This window comes from Meriones unguiculatus, chromosome 8 (assembly GCF_030254825.1).
Source record: "Meriones unguiculatus strain TT.TT164.6M chromosome 8, Bangor_MerUng_6.1, whole genome shotgun sequence".
Lineage (NCBI taxonomy): Eukaryota > Metazoa > Chordata > Mammalia > Rodentia > Muridae > Meriones > Meriones unguiculatus.
Window position 1 is genome coordinate 60302280 of NC_083356.1, and position 16199 is coordinate 60318478.

At 37.9% G+C, this 16199-nt stretch overlaps 1 protein-coding gene across 2 annotated transcripts in view; it reads right to left on the minus strand.

Annotated features, from left to right (window-relative positions):
• Positions 1-16199, minus strand: part of Zfpm2 (zinc finger protein, FOG family member 2) — a 453160-nt gene that overhangs the window by 112272 nt on the left and 324689 nt on the right. The gene's annotated exons all lie outside the window — the stretch shown is intronic.

The window sequence follows — 16199 nt, forward strand, 5'->3', positions numbered from 1 at the left end:
AATTCTTTTAAGTAGCTAGAATGAGATTAGATAAGGAAGAGCAGAAGACAGCGCTCTCAGCCACTCCTCCAGTGCCATGTCCTCTGGTTGTGTGTCAGCCAGCGGCATGGCACAGCTCACTTTGCTGGGGTGAACAGAGGAAGCCCACTGTTGGTTACTGTCAGCTTTGCCAGGGCTTGCTGTGTGGGTCTGTTCTCCAGGCCACAGTGCTTGCAGAAGACAAACACATGAAAAGAAAAGACACTTCATTATGCCTGCTCTCAGCTTCTACACGTTCATTTAAAATGTTTGCAAATGTTTAGAAATATCAGTAATGCTTCTTAAGATTTTCTAGAAATTTTAGGTCAGGTAATAAGGCAGAAACAAAGCATGAATTTTGAAAGAAGAAGGGTAACTGAAATCAATATTTAAACTTTAGAAACAAGCGTATAAATATTAATCTGGGATTTTAAATTTTAGTAGCAATTTTGCATATTGTTGCCCAGAAAATACAGTTTTGATATACATTCATTCATAATTATAATATCATTGTATTTATATATGAAAGTAGTTTAAGAAGGAACCCAAATGTACACCCACACAACAAACATAAATATGGCACACAGATATTGACCAAGATTTTATAATATAAACAACTAACATGGAGAAAATATTTGTACCAATTTCCCCAAAGAGATTTACAAATGTCATATGGACAATTAAAATTCCTTCAAGAACTTTAATTAACAGAATTTATTTCTTTTATTGTGAAAAACTAGATAAAAATAGCTAGAACAAGTTAAAAATGTAGTAAGGGGATATATTAAAACATTCCATTAAAATGCAAATTCAAGAAGTTGAAAACATTGGTTGCTCATGCGGAGGACCCAGCGTTGGCTTCTGCACTCACAGACAGCTCGCAGTTATGTGTGACTGCATTTTCAGGTGACTATATACCCTGTTCTGGACTTATGGGAAATATGCATGCATGTACTACACATGCATGCATGCAGGCAAAGCACACATCACATAAATAGAAATAAATAAGTATTAAAAAGGACACAAGTCAAACAACCATGATATAGGAACGAAGAAGGAGAGGTGACAGTCTACTGGACCATGAAAAGAGTTTAGAGGATATAATAATAATTTACTTGGTTGATGTAAATCACTCATATGGGGAAGATATTAATCTTAAAATGCGCATCTCTTAGGTTGCAGTGGAAGCCACTTACCGACACAGGGCGAGGTGGCTTAGAATTGTGTGTTCCAGTGTGGTGGTTCAGAGACAAGCACTGAGCTTCTCTACCAGCTGTGTGTCAGCAGACAGTCTCTTTGTTCTCTACCATATCCAGCCATAGCAAGAGGGCTATTTCCTGCCACCGCAGGACTGTCCAGCCGCCAAATAACCATGTGGGGAAGTACTGTCTGTTTAATAACAATGCTTGCAACAATGAGAGGACCCTCTTCACAGCACTACTGAATAGTAAATAATGCTACTTTTTCAAAGCCTCAAAGAGTAAACAATTAAAAAACTTAAATATGTAAAAAAAATTATTTGATATACAAATGTGAATGGTGTTTGTAGGGCTTATAAAAAGGAGCCAGACGAGAGCAGAATGATTCATAAAATTACAGCGTTCATAAGAAAAATTTCAATAATCAAAATTCTGTTAAATGAAAAAGTTAACAAAACTAAAAGAACCAGTGAATGTTGTAAAACAACCGTCTTCTGGAAACCTATATTTTATGGCTAGTGGGTTGTACACATAAAAATGAAAACACAAAATAAAAACAAAATTATTTCCTATCTTTAATAGAAGGTATTCTAAAGAGCCCATTACTTCATTCTGTTAAAATAGTATGGGTGCAAACCATTGGTCAAGGGACAGAGAACTTTACATGATTGCTCCTGGGTTTGTTAGCAAACCCTGATAGCTGAAAGTATCATGTGGTAAAACATACACATCAAGATACTTAAAACGCTTGGTTTTGGTATAGTATTGACATTGCTATTTCCTTGTTAAAATAAAGTAAAAATCTTTTCATAAATAGGTTCAGTATAACATTTACATAAAAATATGACAATGCATCCAATATAAAGGTTATGGCCTACCCATGCATTTGTATCTTAATCGGGCATTAACATGACTTTAGTAAAAGCAATTGCAATTAGATATTACCAATGCACTGCTACCAACTGCAATTCTATCACACATGTTACCTTGCCAGGCGTGTATCCTGAAACCACAATCCTTATAGCACCAAGATTACTTTTCCCCAGTTTCTCTTTTATTTTTTGGGATCAAAATTTAATTACATATCTCCCCTTCCTTTCCTCCATCCAAACCCTCTCATGTACTCTCTTCTTTTCTGTCTTTCAAAATTCACATCCTCTTTTCTCACTATGTTACATGCATATATGAGGCCTATTTTCCACAGCAAGGTTTTAATTTGTTTTGTTGTTGTTTTGGTTTGGTTTTAATTTTACAAAGAGTTGTAAAGCCAGGTGTTTCGGCTCAATTTTAATCAATCCTGGTATTAAGTATAGTAGTAAATTCTCCATTAAACCAGTGGTGTCTCTTAGATTAAAAACAAGGAATATATGTTTTAGCAGTACATACACGTTTGCTAAGTTAATGATTGAAAGTTGGGGAGAAGGAACTATAAAAATACAGGATAGAAAATTATTTCTTTGAGACAGAATGTTTGTTAGGAAGCGATGAGTCTGTAGCCACAATTGCATGGAACGTCACTACATGTTACAGTTCAGAAACCAGATGTTGTGACTTAGTTTATCTATCTGTCTATCTATCTATCTATCTATCTATCTATCTATCTATCTATCTATCTATCTATCTATCTATCTATCTATTAATATTTTGCTTTGTAGTCTGCATATACTGCAGGAATTACTCTTTAAATCATATATGAAATAATACTTTGAGAGGCATGGGAGAAATACTATCCCCCAAAATGATAAAAGCATGTTTGGGACTTGACTCTTTACAAACACATTACCATTTTTAACCAATGCCACTGCTGACTTTCTGTTTTCTCACTACTTATCTGCCAAATGGGATTGAGTACCCTCGAAATCTGTAGTAAAAAGAATTCAGGCAATCAAAAATAATTTCATGTAAAAAATGTCCTACCATTCCTTCTCTCATTTGGAGTTAGCTAGTTAGTTAAATCATAATGTTAACAAGATACTGATAAAGTTATCATAGCGAGAGTTGGAGAGTACTGGATGATCTTTGTCTCTCTCTTTCTCATTTATTTTATTCCCTTTACATTCTTGTAGCCACTTCCCTCCTCCCCTCCCAGCTCCACCCTCTCTCTTTTCACCCCTAATCCCTCCCTTTTTCCTTAGAAAGGGGAACTCCCTTTCCCATCTACACCAGCTCATCAAGTTGCATCAGCACTGAAACTGTCCTCTTCTCCTGTGGCCTGGGAAGGCAGTCCCGCCAAGGGAAAGTGATCTAAAAGCTGGCAAGTGAGTCCATGTCCAATGCAGTCCTCACTTTCCTTATTAGAGTACCCACATGAAGCCTAAGCTGCCCATCTCCTACATGTTTATAGGGGGCCTAGGTTCAGTTCATGTATGGCCCTTGGTTGATCCATCAGTCTCAGCAAACCCCCCTGCATATCTTGTAGACAGGGTATTTTTTGGGTCAAAGTTTTTGTGGGTGTGTTGGTGTTCCCTGCCTTTACTAGAAGACTAGTCTAGTTAGGAGCTGTACTCTTCAGTCTCTATGGTCTCTGCTACGATGAGGAGGAGTCACTGCTTGAGTACCCCTCATATCCTCCCAGGAGCCTACCCTCACTTATGTATCCAGCTTGTCACAGCAATGTCCCCACCCTCAGCTTCTCTTTTCTCTACAGGCCTTCTGCCCTCTTGCCCTTGTTCTCCTCAGGTCTGATCTTCACCCTCTTAACTCTCTGTGCCCCCTCTCCTACCTTGTCTCCTTTCTTTAGCCATTACTTCTGTCTGTTCTATTTCCCCTTCCAAGTGAGATTTATGGATCCTCACTTAGTTTCTCCTTATTACTTATCTTCTTTACTTTGGAAATAAATCTGGTGCTTTCTTAGAAAATTGGGAATAACTTTATCTCAAGACCCAGCTAAACCTGCCCTGCGTATGTACGCAAAAGATGTCCCACTATATCACAAGGACAATTACTCAACTATGTTCACAGCAGCTTTATTTGTAATACCCAGAAACTGGAAACTTCCATGATGTCCATTGACTGAAGAATGAAATTGTGGCACATTTACACAATGGAATACTACTCAGCTATTAAAAACAAGGAAATCATAAAACTTGCAGGGAAATGGATGGAACTAGAAAATATCATCCTGAAGGAGGTGACCCAGACCCTGAAAGACACACATGGTATGTACTCTCTTATAAGTGGATTTTAGCCATGTAGTATGAAGTATAGACTCAAAGACGATAAGTGCTTGTGGAATTTTTGTTTCTGAAGCTACAATTCCACACCCTTCAAAAGGGAGAACAATGGTGTTTGTAAACATCGCCTGAAGAGGTATAAGGGGATTATGGTCAGTGACCCTGTCACACTTATCAAAAAACTTGATCCTAAGCTGCTGAATCTAAACATAAATGCAAGGATCAATTCAACCAGATATTTTATACTGTAACCCTTGTTTATGCAGACACATGCACATACAGACACATTTCCTTTTAAATATCACGGTGAAATGAAAGAGAAAATAAAGAATGGCATGTTGTGAATTGTCAGCATTATCAATATGGAGGCTTTTAAACCTAAGTAGGTATTGAATTCTATTGTTTTAAAAGTAAACACAAAATTAAGGGAGCCAAAAATGTGAATCCAAATCTAAATATTTTGAATATTCTGTAATAAGGATTAAGTTATGAAAGTTTTAGAGGGTACAGGACTAGAATAATATTTTATTTGTGTGGGTTAAAGATGGCCTCTACCCCAGGAAATCCAGGATTACTTTTATCATCTTATTTTCACTGGGTGTCTTCAAAGATTTTCAAGAAAGGGGCTGAACATTCACTTGTAATGGAATGATCATGAAGCATAAATCTGTATTTCTATAATTAGATTACTCTATTTTTTACTTTAATGCTTAGTAGTTAGGTCCAGATATATGGTCTTCAAGTAAAATCATAGGTATAAAAGTGAAAAGACTTGGTCTTTAACATAAACTCACAAGCAATTCTGTCTCCTATTGACAAACTGACCAATCATTCACTTATTCAAAACAATACTGATTGACTATCTAAATCCTGCTTTTGGGGGGAATACAGAAAAGAAGTTCACATCTAATTCTTATCTTTTAAGTCCCACATGTAGTTGAAAAACTAATCCATGCCATTTTTGTTTCTCTAAATGATACCACAGCACTATTTGGAGCAAGAACAAAGAAACAACTCATTCTTGCTGAGTATTTATCATATTTGCTGTGATTCATTTTTTTTAACTGTACTTAAATGTTTGAGGGAAGTCCCCACAAACCTCTCCATCTTACAGTGATGACTTTACTTTGCATCTGTGTGAAATTACCGTATGTAAGGAGTGTCCATGGATGCCAGAAGAGGGTGTTCACCACCCTGGAGCTGCCTAATGTGAGCGCTGGGACACAAATTCAGGTCTTCCAGAAGAGTGGTGCACACTTTTACCTCCTGAGCTATTTCTCCAGCTTTTTTTGCTTCTTACTTCAAGACATAATGTGACTTAAATGCAGTTATTTTCATAACTATGGCTTGCACTGTGCAGAGTGCTCACAATTCAGCAAAGAACGAGCATTAGAAATTGACATGGACAAAGAAAGAACGCATCCACATTTTTTTCATTAGGAAAGGATAATTCTAGTGCTAAAAGTACTTTTTCCTGCTATGAGAAAATGCAGGTCAGCAAATCTGGGGTATTAAACTGTCAGCTCAGCCATCTTCTCCATGTCTGCCCAATGCAGGCCGCTGCTTTGCAAGGTAGAAAAAGCTAATTTAGTGGCTGGAGCTAAATTAGACTTCTTAATTGACATTTCACTTTCATCTAAAATTAGGCCAGCACATGTTTAAAAATCCTTTTTATTTGGAATGAATTAGAGAACAGCTTGTAAAGGCTGGTAAAGATCAGAGGAGGCAGAGAGGGCAAGCTCTGGGGAGCTTCCTCCCAATTTGGCAACAGCTACCCAAGGTGTGTGTGTGTGTTTCTCTGAGGAGTCAGTGTCCTGTCAAGGCCTGGAAGCCTAAATCAAGTCTTTGATGCATCTCTGCCATGATCTGTCTCCAGGGATCAAGAACCCATTGCATTCTGAAAATCTAAAGACCCCCCCCAAAGATCTTCCACTTATGTGGGTTACATATCTTTTTAAGCACTACAATTGTAGATAATAGATGTTTTGTGTGTTTAGTTATCCATTTTAAAATAACAATCTTAAATGTGACACCTTAACATAAATTAAACATTTTAATAAAAAAAATTATTTCAACCCCTCATATACTAGGACCTGGCACCATATTACAAATTTAGTGGCTCTCTGTAAGGCCAGCTACAACAGAAAAGAGCTGGATTCCTCTACGTCCAGCATACAGTCTTGTTTCCTGTGGTGTTTAGTTAACAAACACACAGCAAACCTGGCCTTCTAGCGACAAGTAACTGGAGAGAGAAATACATCATTACTTACTTTTTCAGTAATTTGGCATTTGGTTTTTGATTTAGCAACAAAACTCTACCTTCTTAAAGGTGAATTGTAGTGTGGAATCCGACAGTGCCTCAAGACACTCTCATACTTTGCTATTTTAAAAGTTCTGAGGCACTGGCATGGATCTTCCTTCTAATATGTAATGTACAGCACCATCCACTTGTCATCTGTTCAATATTGACTCACTGAATTATGGAGATTGTCCACAGGTAGCAGCATGTTGTCAAATGCCATCGGAAACACACGGTACAATGGCTAATCTCTTAATAGGAATGTTCAAGTGTTAGAAAGATTTCCACGTAAGGGTGGCAGACACTTTGAATTTCCAAAATTATAAGTTTTGCTTGAGACCTTGACTTGAATATTGGCTTTTAAGTTTTGCCAGTTGTTTTCCATGTAAGAATGGGTTCACTCATTACTTCTAAGAAAATAAGTGCTTCTTACTCAAATCGTAGTAATGTGGTTTATCTGGTAGACACTAAGTGAAAATCATGTTCTGAGAAAAAACTGGCTAACCCAGCTTTTCACACAACACACAGCTGTTATTTTTGTCTCCTCTCGGGAGACAACTGTGGAGACAACAAGCTGAAGCAAAGGCTCTTCTTGGTCGTCACAGAGACTGTCAAAAAGCATGTATGTAGTCAGGGGTCTAAGATTAATAAAAGTGTCAATTTTTACTGCGTCTTCAGGAACACTTAAGTAATGGCACTTTTCTTGTTGCAGTTGCTTGCAGTAAAAGACACCAAAACTTCTCTGAATATTTGGTGCTAGTCTCTATTCATGCAATTGGCCATACTGTTTTTTTTTTAAATTGCTTTCAATAGTGCAAATGGGTTCAAAATGGAAAATACAAGTAACATCTAAGTGCTATCATGAAAGTAGTTTTGGTCCCGTGATCTCTCATCAAGGGTCTAGGGATGGCCCCCAACTTGCAGGGATGTGAATCCTTTCATATCACCTGATGCTGCACAGAGGGCTTCGCAGTCACTTAAGCAGACTTTTTTTCTTTTTCCAGAGCTGAGACCTGAACCCAGGGCCTTGAGCTTGCTAGGCAATCTCTCTACTACTGACCTAAATCTCCAACCCCATAAGCCGACTCTCTACATATTGATTTGGGTGTGTGTGTGAATTTTCTTTTTAATTTTCATTGAAAATTTTCTTTCATACACTATATTCTCACCATTATTTCGCCGCCCCCAACTGCTTCCAACTCCTTCCTTCCTTCTCACCCACCCAGTTCTGTGCTGTTTGCACAGATTCAAGCCAGACAGGAACCCAGCGCTGAGTGGACAAGCGCTCCTACCCCTAACGGAGAAGCTATCTGCAATTGACACCATTTGTATTTGAAAGCTTAGTTTCCAGAACTGAGCCTCACTGGTTATATTAACCATACCTCAGTAGAATCCCCAGGCCAGCCCAGTATATTGCCAGCATGAAAAGAACTCGACAGTATTTTTGTAATCTCTTTGTTTTATATTGTGTTGTTTGTTTGGGTATTTTTTTTGTTATTGGTCTTTTGCTTGCATATTATGGCCTCTAAATTATTTTTTTAAGGTACAATCTTGGGCAATAAAGATGTGCAGTAAGGAAAATAAAAAGTGACCACCTAACAATTTTCTAAGGTATTCTTGTTGGGAATGCTCATTTAATACTCAAGTACTAGGCATTATGTTCTGTTCAATTAGAGAGATGCTGCTACACAACCACGTATGAGCGCCACTCTTGCACCTTCAGGGCAACAATGCAGGGAGCAGCGGATCGTGTTGAGCTCAGCCCTAATGATATGCCTACCACTCCTGTGCCCGTCTCACGCAACACCGTGCAAAGACTATAAGGCCCATACGTCCAGAAAGTCAGCTGTGAGACTGTGTCTGCAAGAAATGACAGTGATTTCCCTCATGATACCTAACATAATGGTGAACTAAACAAGACCCGAACAAGAGACATGCTAATAGGGAAAGGGGATTTTCATGGGACCTGCCCCTAGTCAGAGAAGTCTAGGCAATAGTCACTCCTAAGAGAAGGAGAATTAGCCTCTCCCAGGAATAAGCTTCCTATCCAAAATGAAGCAATCAGCCCTAAAATCATATACAGACAAGCCATTTAAATGAACTCAGAAGGTTGTATTTATATACTTATGTATATATATGAACATACACACATATATGTCTATATATGATAGATATGAAAGCCATCAATATGAGGATTGAGTGGAGATATGGGAAGGCTAGAGGGAAAGGACATGGGAAGGATTGGAGGAAAGATGGGGAAGGGTGTACATGCTGTAATTACATATTGGATTTTCAAGACAGGGTTTCTCTGTGTAGCCTTGCCTGTTCTGGAATTCACTCTGTAGAGGAGGCTGGCTTTGAACTCAGAGATCTGCCTGGCTGTGCCTCCTGAGTGCTAGGATTAAAGGAACTGCACCATCACCACTGAGCCATATTTTAATTAAAATGTTTTTAATAAAAGTAAAATGTCTGGAGTTTATATAATAATAATAGTTGAAGAAGTTCATAATTAAAATAGTGAAAAAGTTGTGCAAATAATTATATGGTACAATAAAATGAATTGTGTTGACATTTGGAAGATCTGCATTAGGAAATGAATCTGTATTTTCAAGATAATCAATACATGACACCAGTTAGGAAACATTAATAGATTTTGATGTGAGGGAGAGCAGACGTTACTGATGGTGCTTCAGAATCTTCTAGCTCTTGAGAAACCACTACTTGTCAAGGGGTTCAACCAGCCACAATAATCAAGAAGGCTTCTAAAATGTACATACCTCTCCCACAACACGGCCAGGTACCTACCTCTGTGAGGCCAAACTTTCTTTATCTAACTTAAACAAGACAAGCTGATTTCCAATGAGCACACCCTCCTTCCATGGGGCTCTATCAGAAAGGCTTAACTACATTTATTTTTGCAAGCTGACATATGTCTTTCCAATAATACCTGCTCATCTCTTTAAAAAGTACCTACACATCATTACAGACTATAGAAGAGTGAAACCCAACAAAATAAAATAAAACAAAAACAGCACACTAAAGTAAAAATAGTAAAATAAATTAGAAAGGTTGTATTGTAGTTTTGTGTTCAATTTTAAAATCTAATGAAACCTTGAAAATAATACTGTCTCGGTGCTTTCACTTTTCCTTTCATAAATGGATTAACACCTGCCTTCTGTGATTGATTCGAACCTCAATGAGGTGGTAAAAGAAATCATGCTTTGTGACATGTGTAATGTCTTTATAAGCATTAAGAGATAACATGATAGTAAACGGTCATTTGGTACTAAGAATTGTGTGATAAAATGCTGAGGTGGTAATGTCTCAGAAAACAGAAGTGTTTGTTCATGTTGCTGTTTTATAGTCAGCATCTCAAATAATACCGGACACACAGTAGGCGGCCAGCACACATTTGTTGAATGAATTTGTACGGAAAATAAGGGAACTCATATAGATGAACACCTATACTGTCTTACCCTCTATCAGTTCTACTGAAGAAACAAAAATTGGTTTTGTGGACTTAATTCCTGCATACCAAAGACGAAGTAATTATTTATTTGAAAATATTTTGTCTATACGGGTGATTATTGTTTTCTCTCAGTAGTCTGTAAACTCCATGAGGACATTGGCAATGTCTGAGTTGGTTCTCCATCTCCTTCTCAATGCTTATTACTTGAAGAATCTATTAAATCAAGCAAATGAATATGAAACAATAATAATAACAAAGACACACACAAACAGCGTTATGCTTCTCATGCCAATAATATTTTGATATGCGGGGCTCCAGGCACCTTATTCCTGACAGCACTGATCCTGACAGGCAACAAAGCTTTAGCTACCCACATGCCCCAAACGCTGACGAGAGGCAACCCGACATTTCTCCGGGACTGGCTCCTAGGGTAGGTGGGGTGCAGGAACCCCAGGGAGGCTGTGTGATCACGCGCTCATCCGATGGGGTGGAGGCCTGGTCAGCCCCAGGAGTGGTAACAGCCTGCAAAAGATTCCACAGGAATGAAAACGCGGAAACGAGAGCCAGCATTCCTTTTTAAGTGGACACTTTAAATATATGAGTATATGGAGCAATCCCTTATCTGGTTGCCCTCCTATGCTGGGACCAGAAAGTAGATGATAAATGCTAATTTTTTTTGAAAAGGTTTTCTTGGACCAGCTTTGCAGGCAGTGTTAGGCCCAGTGTCATGGAGACAAAACAGAAATGAGGTCTTTGGACGCGGCGGCTGCTTCTGCTCTGCCAGCTTACACTGCTAAGGCAGAAGAAAACAGAACGCTAAAGAAGTTTAATACCTCTGAGCTGATATATAAGGTATTATTTTGTCTTTCTGACAAGGTCCGTTGCTATTTTTACCCAGGTTGATGTGGGCTTAGGTAGGGACATGAGGAAGGAATGGTGATTTATTTTAGGCACTGTTTGTGCGATACAGCTCCTGTCACGTTAGTCACTGTTTCTAATGTAAAAATTGACCCTCCCTCCCCTCTCATTTTCCTTTAAAATGAACACTAGTCAGTGTCTCCTCGAAAAGCCACCTAGAAAGCCTGGGTGCTTCCTTCCTCCTGTTTCAGCGGGTCTCTGAGGCTCCTCCCTGCCCACCGGATGCTCAGCCTCTCTGCCTCCTCCATCCTGTGTGTTGTTTCTCATTTAAATGAACAGTTGGGTTCTTTTATTTCATACAAGTACTGGATTCGCCTTATCGCCCTCATTCCTTTGGGGATTGCCAATTGGTTTTATCCACGGATGTATCATTTCTCATGCTTCTTTTTTTCCCCCTCCTTACAAAGAGAAAGAAACTCTCCGTCAACAAGCCTCTCCGGAGTGGAAGATTAAAAACCTAGACATCACCTACCTTGCAGCGCTACTCCCAACTGGGTTGTGTAAAACTCAATTAAACGTGTCCCCATTGAATACTGCATTACAGTACATTAAACAGAGAATTCTTCATGCGTGGTGACAGAGCTGGAAGCCTTGCCTCGAAGCTGCTCCTTGCAGCTTGCTCTAACACTGCAGTCTTTACAGCACAAAGCTCTCCTTGATAAAACTTCAGTCCAGCCTTGAAAAAAATCAGAGAACCACACATGGATTTTGGAACAAGGGGCGCGGTGGGTAAAGATGGACTCCCCACTTCCCCTGAGCTTCTATGGAGACTATACTACCAACGGAGCAGGGGGAGATGCGGTGCGATAACTCCTTTATTTGGGGCAGGTGAAATTCACAGATTCTATCCTCTGTCAGGAATGTTATAGTACCCAGAACACCTATTAGAGAGACATATGAGTCCTTAGGGTGAGAGATTTGCACAGACAGTACTCACAGTCACCTCCTAGAAAACCCGAGCACAGATTCCATGCCCATAAGCAAGCCTTGCAGCTGTTATGACACCTTTCTGTTTTTATCCCTTGTCCTTTATCACTGTGTTTACTTATAATCTGTGTTGCCAACAAGCAAAATTTGTAACCAATTTCTTGGGGTTTTCAAGATTATTAAGGAACTCACAGATTTACTAAGTTTTGTTTAAAACCTTCTAAATCCTAGATATTTATTGCCAAATCACTGTATTTGGCATTTAAAGCTTTTGTTTGTTTTTGCCTTTGCTTTTTGTCAACCCAGAGCATAAAGTACCTTCTTTCCCTGGTTCAGCTACCTCTTACTTAGGAGCCAGACTGTTCCTAGCGTTGGGAACGAACAGGGTGCATTCTCCTTTTTCACCATAATGTGTCTCTAACAACTATTTCACATTCCTTATCAATTCTTGTATTCACTTTCTGTGACGTTATATTTGGTCTCAAATTTAAATCTATGATGTGAAATGCTATATAATACCAGCAAAGATTTATTGAAAGTTACTATTGCTTACAGGGATACCCAATAACTATTTGATTAGTCAATATTAAAACAGTACTTTAATGTGGAGCTAGGGGGCATGGCGATACCAGGAGATTACTTTTCCATTTTTACAATGAACAAATTTAACTACTAACAATAAGCCTTAAAGTGCTTGTCTGCACATATATAGTTTTCCAATTTAGTCCCGTTATGTATGTGTGTGTGTATATATATATATATGCATTTATATATACACATAAATAAATGCAGGTTTTAAAAATACTCTTCTAATAAATGTATCCCTCATTTCATCTTTGGTGTCATGCTTTAAGTTCTGGGTGCAACAGGGATCCATTCTTCAGCATCACCATTTTATTCTATTGTTGGCAGAGTTTTTGTGCAGAAGGAGAAAGTGTGTCACTTCTGGCTGCCTTACAAGGTTGTGAGCTCCAGTACTGGAGGAGGAAACACGGCACTGTGGAGGCTGACGAGCTTTTCCTCCATAGCCAGTGTGATAGAGGGGCTATGGGATATCACTAGCGGTCTAAGCAGTGAGCATCATCATTCTCTCTAGCAGAGTCACAGCTCTTTAGGCCGCTGGGGATGATGTCTTAGATCCATCAACAATTGTATGGAAGTTCCCAGATTATTCAAGGAAGTTTTCAAAGACTAGCTGATTACTTATGGAATAATTTAATACTAAGAACAACGTAGAGAATTTGGAAAGAGTTTATCTTCCTTTCCGACCCTTTGTTAATATCAGGATAAAGCAAGACATATTTTCCATTCCAAGACAGTTTCCTAATGAGTGCTGGTGGCTATTTAACCCTTATTCCAAGAAAAACTGCAGAAAATGAATTCTTCTTGTGTGCATGGCTTTCTTTTTGTATCCTTTACTAAAATATCCCCCCCATCCACAAACATATGTGCTCCCTAGTAACTTGGTAAGTAAATTCCTAAGTTATACTTCAATATTTTAATTGGAGAAATTATCTCTACTCTCAAATGACTCACATATTTTGTCCCAAGGACAGTGTTTTGTAGAACTGTTTTTCTTTGAAGATTTGAAACCACACTTTGTTTGAACTATTCTTTAATTCAAAATTGAAAGATATTTTGGATATTTTGTGATGTATAAACATTTATAAAGTCCCTTCTGGCTGGTATATTTTGCTGAAAATTGTTATTAGATGTGATTGTTTTATGCTCTGACACTGTACTTTTAGAGTAAAAGGAATCACTTATTTATTTTAGCCTTTTAAAGCAAATGCCCATGCTTTAATACCAGAGGACTTTTGGCTGGCCCGACAACCAATTCACTCCCTCGTGTCTCATGTGCTTCCGTTCCAACATTGCTGAGCTTTTGTTTCAACTAACACATCAGGAGCATTAGTTCACCATACACTCCGAGTTGAAGGTTAGGGCAAAGCAGCCAATTGCTGTTAACCATGTGATTTTTCATTTCTTAATACTGTTGTATTTGTTCTTTTTCTTTTTCATGTATGAGCAATTTGAGAGTTGAGGAGTTTCTCAAAAATGTATTTCTCTAGCAAAGGTTCAGACGCTGCTGCAAGACGCAGACTAAACTGTATTCTCAGGCGGTTCTTGGGGCCTTAGTTTCTGAAAGGAGTTTCCAGGGCCATCTGATATCATCTGGTAGTGTCCATTTCTAGACTCTAATTAAGTCTGAGTGTACCACATCCCCTTAAGATCTATCTCCTCCTGGTGTGTTTTATTCCTGTTCTCAGAACCCTGGTTACTATTACCCATTATTTCTCCTTTACATAATTGTTTTACCTCTTGGCCATTCATTTTTCTTCTTAGTTACTCTTTTCATGGCTTCAAATGCCTATTAGCTGAAATAATAATGCTGATATTTTCCATAGTGTTGGCTGTTTCCATGAAAGGTTTCCAAAGTCCTTTTAAGAGAGTTTGTGTGTGTGTGTGTGTGTGTGTGTGTGTGTTGTGTTGTGAAAAGCAATTAATAAGACAAAGAGAAATAAAGACCAGACAAAAGAAGGAGCTACGGGTATTCACATACCAGAATAATTTAACATTTATCATATATGTATTCACATACAATATTATTCAACACCAAGATCATGAAACATTTAAATTGCTTTTATTTCAAGCCATTTTGTTAGGTGGTGAAGAAATGTATGATATGGTGAAGACACCTAACAATCTACCATGGTAGCTGTTTGTTTCAAATCCTACAGAATGATTGGGATAACAAAGGTTAGTGAACTACAGAAGCCAAGGACTGTGCCTTGAATCATTCTTTTTCTGTCAGAATGAAAAAAAGAATGAAAAAAGAAAAAGCCCTGTTCTGATACCATAGCTTAACAAAGATTTTCAGATTCTCTCAATAAAGATTCACTTTTTTTTCTTTTGGGAATCCATTTATGCAGATATGAAGAAAAAGCAGAAGAAGGAGGAAGAAGAAGAGGAGGAGGAAGAGGAGAAGAAGAAAACAAAATTTCAACTGGGGAAAACCAATCTAATGGTGGTAAGGGAGTCAAAGGAAATAGTAGTCAGCAGAAGTACCAGTCAGCAAGAAAAAGAATAACTTTACTGAACACAAAACTATACGCATCTATTCCCAAAACACCATTTTCACCAAAAGAAGCCACAAAACATATCATTTCATCTATAGGAAGCTTAAACACACACACAAACTATTTGTCTCAATCAAAGTAAGATTTTTGTTGTTTAGAATGGAAAGGAATTCTGGGCTAGATAGATATATTTTATATTTTAATTTCATGCTTAAGAATTATTTTTAATACATACTAATATTGACTTTATAGACATAGGATACTATAATTTGCTGCATTGAGAATCTTTCTGAAAATTTATTTTATATAGATAGAAATTCACCCGCCTCTTAGTATTTCTCAAATATTTATTTGTGAGGTGAAACCTATATAGGCTGAAATGTTTACTTAATTAATTAAACAGACATATCAAAGTATAGTGTGATATGTATGGGGAAGAATAACCATTCTTTTATATTTTAATGAGTTTTGGACAAAACCAAGTCTAAATATTCACCCTACCTAACACTAACTCTATAAGCTTAAACAAAATATCTTCCCTGTTTCTTCATCCAGAAAAATGTAGACCTCTTGCACAGTAGCCATGGAAGAAGAAAAATATGCCTTTTCTCTAGAACAAGTACTACACAAATTTTTTCCCTTTTGGATTTGCATGGTTCAACTGCATTTGGAAGGCTACATGTAAACCATGCTTGCTTCTGATAAAACTCTTTCTGGCATGACTGAAATTTCAGTAGGACAGGAAGTGGTGCTGCTACATGATAGCATAAAACCTCATAAAAACAGGCAAATGTTAACAAGGAAGTTATCAGCGTAACTCATTCTGGAATATGCTTCTATTAACTCTAAGTTGTTATCTGCTTTATTGCTTCCCAATTCAGTCTATTCTATCTACTTTGATTTCAAACAATTAGAAGCAAAAGTGAGAACAAGTGAGGCAAACCATTTCTTTATTCATTGAACAAATATTTCTATGTCCTTCTTATTAGGGTTCAGCTATCGGTTGTGAACCCTCCCTGTTGCTAGGACTATCGCAGTATCCAGTTTCTGTATTCCGGAGTTAGAATACAAATACATTCTTGGAGGAAGATGCTGTTTATAGAATATCGACTAGAT